Source organism: Neofelis nebulosa, chromosome 10 (assembly GCF_028018385.1).
Source record: "Neofelis nebulosa isolate mNeoNeb1 chromosome 10, mNeoNeb1.pri, whole genome shotgun sequence".
Classification (NCBI taxonomy): domain Eukaryota; kingdom Metazoa; phylum Chordata; class Mammalia; order Carnivora; family Felidae; genus Neofelis; species Neofelis nebulosa.
The window spans coordinates 65708540-65718831 of NC_080791.1; positions in this window are offsets into that span (position 1 = coordinate 65708540).

Consider the following 10292-nt stretch of genomic DNA (forward strand, 5'->3'; position numbering starts at 1 on the left):
TTTCGGTATTTTTCTCCCATGTGATTATTGTTGATGCTAGAATGTAACACAAGGTGTCTGATGTTGCCCCCCAAATATTTAACCCCTTTCGATCCCAAATGGCACCTAGTCCCAACCAGAATCAGAGGGGTAGGACTAGATGACCTTCCATCAAAGTCCCTCCAGGCTGCCCTATGAAGATACTGTCACATTAGTGAAATATCAAGTCTTTGTTGTGGGTGGTCTGTTGGCCAGAGAACAACCTGGAGACACCTGAGGTCAGATGTGCCTGTGAAGCATTGTAGATCTGTGATTGCTAAAAGCAAGTTTGGGATCAATTTAGGGTTAAATGTCTAGGTCTGGCATTTAAAGGGAGTACTCTGGCTAAAACCTCATAGGGCTTTTCTTCAAAATTGTTCTCCCTTGACTGGGAGTACAAAGGCTTAAAATAAATATATAGTAATGCCTCTGATAGGCTTCATCTGTTTAATGGGGAAATACCAAGTACACTCATGGAAGCAGAATTTTAAGCTTACACTGTCCAATACATAGTCACTAGTCACATGTGGTAATTGAGCACTTGAAATGTGACTAGTCTGAATTGAGTGTAGAATAGACATTGGATTTCAAAGACTTAATACAAAAAAAAAAAACCCAAAATATCAATATTTTTATATTAAGGTTGAAATATTTCAGATACATTGGATTAAATAAAATTTTATTAAAACAATTTCATTTGTTTCTTTTTACTTCTTAAATGTAGCTAGTAGAGAATTTAATATTTATGTTAGGTATCACTGTTGTAGAATATGGAATATGGCTACCATGAGTGAAGAGTGACTGTAAGATGGTTGCCTGGCTGGAGGCTGAATGAAGACTCAGGCTTGGGTAAAGAGAAAGGTGACTGGGAGGAATTGGCACAGCTGGAGCCAAGGGTTTAGGGGAGGTAGATCTCCGCCAAAAAAAAAAAGGAAAGAAAGTAATTTTAGGTGATGCAGAAGGAGTAGAGAGGTTAGTTCCTCTTGTTCTGCCCTGCTCACACCTAGATAACACTTTCCCCTTAGGTCAGGGGTCTTCTAAGCTAGAGAGACGTACCTGACTTAAGTGCACTCCCTTCTGTGTTTGTGCAAATACCTCATACCTTACCCCATTATGGTAAAACTATGTTTTCACATCTGCCTCTATATTCCCAGCCTCCACTCAAATATTGTGAGCTCTTTGAGGACAGGGACTTTGCCTATTATCTTTGTACCTGGAGACTGGGATAGTGTAAAAACCAATAAATGTTTGTGGGGATCCAGAAAAGGGAAAGGGTGAACAGGAGACGTTCCTCTGGTCTGTGTCAAACAAGCAGGTACCTACTTGAATCCCTACTTGATTCCTTTCTGACCATTAGAAGGTGATGCTGAGCCCAAAGAACTATGGATGGGATCTGGGGCACCATAGTAGGCAGGAGAGGGGAGATTTCTGACATAGGATCTTCCTAGACCTTCAGGCCACATCAGAGTTCTTTTTATAGGAAAGACTGGCCTTAGTACCCAATCTTTTCCCTTAGTCAGAATCCACTCTTCCCCTCCTTTTTTCTTGCTTCCCTGTGACTAGGTTTCCCAACTTCATTTTTTTTTAAGGAGTGACATAGATCCAGGGGCACTTTCCCACTTGGCCTGGGCCCTCTCACTTCTTTTTGAGGGCTGAAAATTTCCCTGGTGGGGGGATTTAAATGTGATTTAAATGTGGAAGTTAGAAGGTTAGGAAGCACAGAAGCAACAACCCAGGACAAGTGTATCTGGGACCAAGGTTTTGCCACCTCTGTCTGTAGCCTCCTCACCTCCTTTCCCCTCCAGTGATCAAACAGCTCTCTGGATGCCCCTTTCTTATTTCTCCACCCTACCCGATCTACTCAACACTTTCCCAGGCCATGCCAGTCCAGAACAAATGGAGTCATGCACAACATCAATGATGATGGTTTCCTTGGATTGTGCCTGTAGTGGTTATGGCAGGACAGGGCACACACACACACACACACACACACACACACACACACACACACACACACGTTCTTCCAGTTATTTGTGAGCATACCCAGGAATGTCTTATATGAGCTCTCTTTACCACGTGCGTGACCAGGATACTTCCTCCTACTTGACCTCCTTTAGTGAGATTTTCTGCCCTCTGCTGCCTGTAAAACTGTGTTAAGTGTGCCATGCCACATCACTTGCTGGTCCCCACCATGATAACAATATATGGGGCCAGAATATTCTCCCTATTCGTAGAAATGCTGGTGCAACTATTGCTGATAAGTTACTGGAGTCCCTAAAATAACAAAACAATACAAGGTTTAGTACCAAAGTTGGGAGAATCTTAAGAGTTTCTTTCAGAAGACTGCTAAATCTGTATTGTTGGTCTCCCAGTGTTCTAAGGGAACACTTAAGGATAACAGTCCCTCCTCTCTAAACCATTATGATTTTCAAATAAATGAAATCTACATTTGTGTTTATTTTTACCAATATAGTATATTTTAAAAAATCAAATAGGATTTCACAGCAGACTCTGCCCCAGCCCTCTACACTCTCAATTTCAGCTCCTCAGAGACAACCCCCTTTTTTTTTTTTTTTTTTACCTTTTAGCTATCTCTTGGGATTTATGTCCATATATATATATATATATATATATATATATATATATATATATATATATATTTTAATGTTTATTTATTATTGAGAGATAGAGCAAGACAGAGCATCAGCATGGGAGGGGCAGAGAGAGGAGGACACACAGAATCTGAAGCAGACTCCAGGCTCTGAGCTGTCAGCACAGAGCCTGACGCGGGGCTCAAACCCACCAACTGCAAGATCATGACCTGAGCCGAAGTCGGACACTCAACCAACTGAGCCGTCCAGGCGGCCCTCTCCATACATATTTTTTAATGTCTATTCATTTATTTTGAGAGACAGAGTGTGTGAGCAGGGGAGAGGCAGAGAGAACAGGAGAGAGAATACCAAGCAGGATCCGCACTATCAGTGCAGAGGCAGCCATGGATCTGATCTCACAAACCAAGAGTTGGATGCTTAACCAACTGAGCCACCCAAGTGCCCCTCTCCATATTTCTTAATAACATGCTTATACTACTAGTTCTTGATTTTTCAGTTTGGTCTATTATTTTACCTCTTGCTATAGGAAATAGACTATGCATTTATACTTTAATGCCCTCTCATAAACACATATTTCTCTATCCTTCAATGTATTTAATAACACCTTAGGTAAATAACCATTCATTATACTATGACTACGTATTATTCATAGTTGACCCTATTAGCATAATACTAAATTTTGGCTTTTTGACTGAAATTAGCCATTGCCTCTTTTTCCATGCTTTCTTAAGCGGCTAGCACTCAAGTATCTATAATTAATTTATCTGAAAGTCTTCTCTCAATACATTCAAATAAATCAGGGAGGCTATCAGTTTGTTTTTTAAACTGGAGACAACCCTCTAAGAATCCATCATCCTCCCTCACTCTGGACCAGTTTTTCTCTAAGCCTGTTGCACAGCTTTTGTCCTAGGATAATTTATCATTTCTTCCCTTTTCTACTTTTTTTTTCCCTGAAATATTTACATATTCCAAATCTTCTTTTGAATTTTTACATTTCAGTTATCCTGCCTTATATTTACTAGAGTACTTTCTTGTCCACCCTTCCCTCCACCCTTTAAATAGCATTCTCTTCCATCTGGGGGATGCAATATCTTATTTATCTGAGAATATTTCTAATGTTTTATTTCTTGAATTGTCTGCATTGAGTTTTTCAGTCTTTGTTTCTATCTTTTGTGTGAGAAGCTTTTCTTAATGTCTAGAGATCCTTGGCTAAGAGTACAGTCTTAGAAAGCTGATTGGAAGCTCAGTGTACATGGACAGGGCTTGTAATTAGGACACCCTGCAGTATTCAAAATTCTGATTGCAAACCCATTAGTGGTTTGTAAAATAAATGTAATCAGTTGCAACCAATCCCATCCCCTTGCTGCCCCAAATGACAGAAAAGAATGGAAAATATATCAGAATATATCACATATAAAAAAGTTATTTTATGGAACTTTTATGTACACACCATATGTACATTTCAAGTACTGGGTCAATCCCATAAAATGGGATTTCTTACTGTGGATGTTTTTTAAAGAAATTTGAAAAATTAACACTTGGTGTGCTCAAGGAGATCTCCAAATAACAAGATAGGTAAGTCTTTTCTCTTGGAAGGAGAGATAAGTTTCTCTGAAGAAAAATTCTCTAAACTTCTGCTTGCTGGTCTGGGAGTGTGTGTTCATTCATTCAAGTATTTGCTGAATACTTACATGCTAAACACTGTTCCAGTTCTGGGTATACATCAGTGTATAAAACAGAAAAACTCCCTATCTTCTTGAAACTAAGCTTCTAGAGGGGGAGACAGACAATAAACAAAAGTGGTAAATTATATAGTAGTTAGGTGTTGTGCTATGGTAACAGTAACAGAAGAGAAAGCTGAATATATGTATACAGATGCAAGTGAGAGGGTAGTTAGAGGCTACATAAGGTAGGGGTAGTAAGTGTTGCTGATTATTTTATGGATGAAGTAGAAAGCAAGGTCATCATCTGAGAGTGAGAATGGGAAAAGAGGTGTTAGAGACTTGAGAAGAAGAGAAGGTATGAAATAACTTAGGACATAGCCCAGCAAACCACAGCCTATGGCCAAGTCTTGTTTTTGTACAACCTGCAATCTAAGAATAATTTTCATACTTTTAAATGGTTGGGGGAAGAGGGGTACCTGGGTGGCTTGGTCGGTTAAGCGTCAGGTCGGCTCAGGTCATGATCTCACAGTCCATGAGTTCGAGCCCCGCGTCGGGCTCTGTGCTGACAGCTCAGAGCCTGGAGCCTGTTTCGGATTCTGTGTCTCCCTCTCTCTCTGCTCCTCCCCTGTTCATGCTCTGTCTCTCTCGGTCTCAAAAATAAATAAACGTTTAAAAAAAATTAAAAAAAAAATAAATGGTTGGGGGAAGAAATCTAAAGATGAATACTACATTGTGACACATACAGATTATATAAAATTCAAATTCAACTCATTTACATACTGCCAATGGCAGAGTAGATTAGTTATTAAAAAGACTGTATGCCCTGCAAAGCATAAAATACTTATTATCTGGTCCTTTATATAAATAGTTTGCAGATCTCTGATCTAGGAGAATGGGAAGGGGAATGACTAAGGAAATAGGATTGTTGGGCAGAAGTAAGGACCTGAGAGTTATGGACATGAATTTAAAGTGAAGCCAGTCACGGGGCGCCTGGGTGGCTCAGTTGGTTAAGCATCTGACTTCGGCTCAGGTCATGATCTGATGGTTTGTGGGTTTGAGTCCCGCATCAGGTTCTGTGCTGACAGCTCAGAGCCTGGAGCCTGTTTCCGGTTCTGTGTCTCCCTTTCTCTCTGTCTGTCTGTCTCTCTCTCAAAAATAAATAAACATTAAAAAATTATTTAAAAGAAATAAAGTGAGACCAGTCACAGTCTTCAACAAAGGAGGCAAGAATGTGCAATGGGAAAAAGATAGTCTCTTTAACAAATGGTGCTGGAAAACTAGATAGCTACATGCAAAAGAATGAAACTGGACCACTCTTACACCATACACAAAAATAAACTCAAAATGGATTAAGGACATGAATGTCAGACCTGAAACCATAAAAATCATAGAAGAGAGAACACAAGCAGTAATCGGCTGTAGCATCATTTTTTTAGATATGTTTCCTGAACAAGGGAAACAAAAGCAAAAACAAACTATTGACTACATCAAGAAGCTTCTTTTTTTTTTCTTTTTAGAGAGAGAGAGGGAGGGATCAAGTGAGGGAGAGGACAGAGGGAGAAAGAATCTCAAGCAGGCTCCACACTCAGCATGGAGCCTGATGTGGGACTCAATCCCATGAGTATCAGATCATGACCTGAGCCAAAACCAAGAGTCAGACACTCAACCAAATGAGCCACCTAGGCACCCTAAAAATAAAAAGCTCCTGTACAGAAAAAGAAACAACAAAACTAAAAGACAACTTACTGAATGGGAGAAGATATTTGCAAATGACATATTCAATAAAGGGCTATTATCCAAAATATACAAAGAACTTCTACAACTCAACAGCAATAAAACAAATAATCCAATTAAAAATTGGGCAGAAGACATGAACAGACATTTCTCCAAAGAAGACATATAGAATAGCCAACAGACACATGAAAAGATGCTCAACATCACTTATCATTAGGGAATGCAAATCAAAACCACAGTGAGGTATCACCCCACACCTGTCAGTATGGCTAAAATAAAAAACTCAAGAAACAACAAGTGTTGGCAAGGATATGGAGAAAAAGGAATCCTTGTACACTATTGGTGGGAATGCAAACTAGTGCAGCCACTGTGGAAAACAGTCCGCAGCTTCCTCAAAAAACTAAAAATGGAACTATCCTATGATCCAGTAATTGTACTATTGGGTATTCATCCAAAGAATACAAAAACATGAATTAGAGTGGATATGTGTACCCCTATGTCTATTGCAGTATTATTTACAATACCCAAATTATGGAAGCAGCCCAGTGTCCACTGACTGATGATAAAGAAGATGCAGTATACACGCACACACAGGAATATTATTCAGCCATAAAAAGGAATGAAATCTTGCCATTTGCAACAACATGGATGGATCTAGCAAGTATAAATGCTAAGCAAAATAAGCCAGTCAGAGAAAGACAAATACCATATGATTTCACTCATATGTGGAATTTAAGAAACAAAACAAATGAACAAAGGGGCGGGGGGAAGACAAACCAAAAAACAGACTTTTACCAGAGGGGAGACTAGTGGTGGGATGGGTGAAATAGGTGAAGAGGATTAAGAGTACACTTATCTTGATGGGCACTGAGTAAATATATGGAACTGCTGAATCACTACATTGTACACCCAAAACTAATATAACACTGTATGTTAACGACACTGGAATTAAAAACTAAAAGTGAGACCAGTCAGCATGTTTGCTGCACTTGTGCAGGCACAGAGTAAGCAAAGAGCTGGTTTTAACTAACATTGTAGTTTTGTGAAGTGAGTGTGAGAAAAAGAGGGTATACAGAGTTAAAAGTATATGCAAGTGAATCATTGTAATGACTGGCCCTAGGACCCAAATTGGTTAATGATGGGAAGAGAGGAACTCAGAGAGAGAGTAGGGACAGTGAAAGGTGGTAGCCAAAGGAGTGTTGGAATCAAGTTACTAGGACATGGCTGGAAGATAGAATGTGGTGGTCAAACAATGAGATACATGAGCCTGACATGGAGGAGTTAGAGTGTTTGGAAATAACATCAAAGGTATGAACATGGGAATGAATGGCAGGGAATAGGAGAGGATAAAATCGATGGAACACTGTTATTCAAGGAACCAGTATGTCAGGGTGTTGAAAGGATCATCCATGTATATAATTAAATCACCAAGAATTAAAACAGTAGTGTTGGGGGGAGTGAAATAAGCCAAGAGCTAAACTTTTTGAGAAATGATAGTGAATGACCCAGGGACTAGTAGATTTTGTAGATGACAGCAATAATGAAATAAGAGATACAATTTGATGGCATGAGACTCAAAGCTGGGGAGTTTTAAAGGAAGACAAAGGGAGAAATATCTGGAAGCAGTGATAAGGAACAAGGAGCACATCTACTCCAACTCTAGATCAATAATAGGAATATGGGAGGAAAAAACCACCTTGAAAGGGCTGCAGTGAAAGCACTGTCTTAAGAGCAAGGGACAGAAGTGTCTGATGCTTCAGAATGCTCAACTTTAAATCTCCATTTTCAGTGGGATGTCTTCTCCCACCTCCCAGTTGTTCTTGGTGACTCCAACTAATTCAGCTTCTCCAGGGGACAAAGGAATGAACAAACAAATGAATAACAGGTGAGGATCTCAGCTCTAACTTACTTTATAGCCTAAGTAATCATTGTGTTTTTAGCCCTCTACCCCTGCCACTTGATATTCAGATGACTGATGTCTCCAATTCCTCACTCAGTCTTTTCTGTGGTTCTGTGGCACACATGCGCTTGATTATTATTATTATTATTATTATTATTATTATTATTATCCCCCACACCTAGCCCCCACTCCCCACACTAGATTTCTGCTTACTCTAGACTGCTCCAACAATTGTTGCTTGTCTTTTACTTTCCATATTCAAAGATTTTGTTGACATTGTTTGGGTGCTATTATCTTTTCTCCCACGTTCTTTATCCTCATTGATTTATGTCATTTAATATTTTTTACCATTATTTTTTTAAATGTTTGTTTGAGAAAGAGAACGACCAAGCTCAAGCAGGGGAGGGGCAGAGAGAGAAGGAGAGTGAGAATCCCAAACAGACTCCATGTAGTCAGCACAGAGCCTGACAAAGGGCTGATCTTACAAACTGTGAGATCATGACCTGAGCCAAAATCAAAAGTCAGACACTTAACCAACTAAACCACCCAAGCACCCGTACTGTTATTTTAGTGTTTTGGGAGGAAGCTGTATTTTCAGTCCACCATTTTTAATAAGATGTTGCTAACAAGAATTTTGTTAAGGGGTCAGACATGTCTGACTGGTTCACTCTTCCCAGGATGCTCCTCAGTCCCTCAAATACATAGGCTCTGACTGGCCCACCATCCAGGCTTTTGGTATATACAGACAGATCTGAACACCAGTGGTGGAATCAACTTATGCTGGCATTCCCACTTTGGTTTTGCTTCCTTTTAACTGTCACTCTTTTCAATTCCTGCCCTTCCCCTCACCCCCTACGTGCTGATACTGAGCCCTACTATTTCTGAAATTCTACACTCCAATGAGCATCCCCAGCTGGCCTTACTCTCTGGCTACCCTTCCTCAGAGCTTAGAACTGGCCCCTTTCACACACACCTACGGTCTAATTGGTCTTTATGAAACCTGTTAACTTTAATATACTTTCTATTCCCCACTGGTTCATATATGCCACAAACTATTATGAACTCAGTCAGTCATGTAAGAGACAGTTTCTGTAGAACTTTCAAAAAAGAGTAATTGCTTCTTCATATGATCAGCCCCAGTACCAATAAAATTCTCATCTCCTTACCCATTTTTAAAATAAGTAAGATGAGAACCACTTTAGCAGCTCCCCCAATTACAAGGTCATCTAGTGTATCCAAGGAATCAAGAATCCCAAGACATTCCACATTAGTTTGCCACATGATGAAAGAAAGGTTATTAAATGCCTGTTATCTAGGCTCACAGTACAGAAGATAATATTTTCCCCTCCCTTTCCCCTCCAAGTTTCTCCCCTGGCAAACACAAGTATCTCCACTTGATCAAACATATTCCCCTTTCCCAACCTATTTCTCCTCTTCTAGACAACAGGCATGGTTTGAGTATGTCAATATCAAAGTATGTGAGTTCCCTGGAGAGTTAAGTTTTCTATATTAATTACAAATTTGGAGGCTTCTATGGTTCTAGTAAAAGCAATGCTAAGACTGAATTCCCCTCTCTGATTTTTATGGCTGGGATTTGCTGGTTAGAGGCATAGGTCTAGGAAAGAAGGTGATAAAGGTGCTGGAGAGAAAGAACAAGGCTTGTAGTCATCAGGTTGTTAAAACCTTTGGACCGATCACTTAATAAAATTAGATAAAGGCCCATTGTTCTCTATTCTGGTCAGGCATCTGGCAGCCCCAGTCTTCCAGAATATACCATGACCCACGAATAAAAACATCTTTGAGAAAACAGTTGTCACAATGTCCATATGCTTGACACCATGTGAGAAACAGCTGCCAGTAGTTCATTTGCCAGACAAATGAGCACAAAATAAGTAGCATATTATAGCTCAGGATGCACTAATAATGGAAGGAAGAAGTGGAAGCCAACAGGGAAGTCCAAGCTATAATACACAGTTTCTCTCTGCTTTCTGATTCCATACGATCAGTAACCTGCAGCCCTTCAAATCTGGGTAAAAAGATCATAATTTAAGTCCAAATTAATGAGTCTGTTTGTAGTGATGGCAGTGAGTCGACAAGAGACTATATTTGATTCACAATGCCATTTAATAAAGATATCCTAGGATCAAAGAATTTTGGCATCAGAAATTACGTTGGAGGTCTCTTTATCCAACCTTCTATGCAATACAGAAATCTTTCACAATATTGCTAGAAAATGATCATCCCACCTTTCACTTCCAGTGAAAGAAAATTTAGAGACAGTTCATTTAATTGTGCCAAACAGTTGTATCTTGATACCACTCTGAGCCTTAGCTTTCCCTTCTGCAAAACTGTGAAAAATACTAC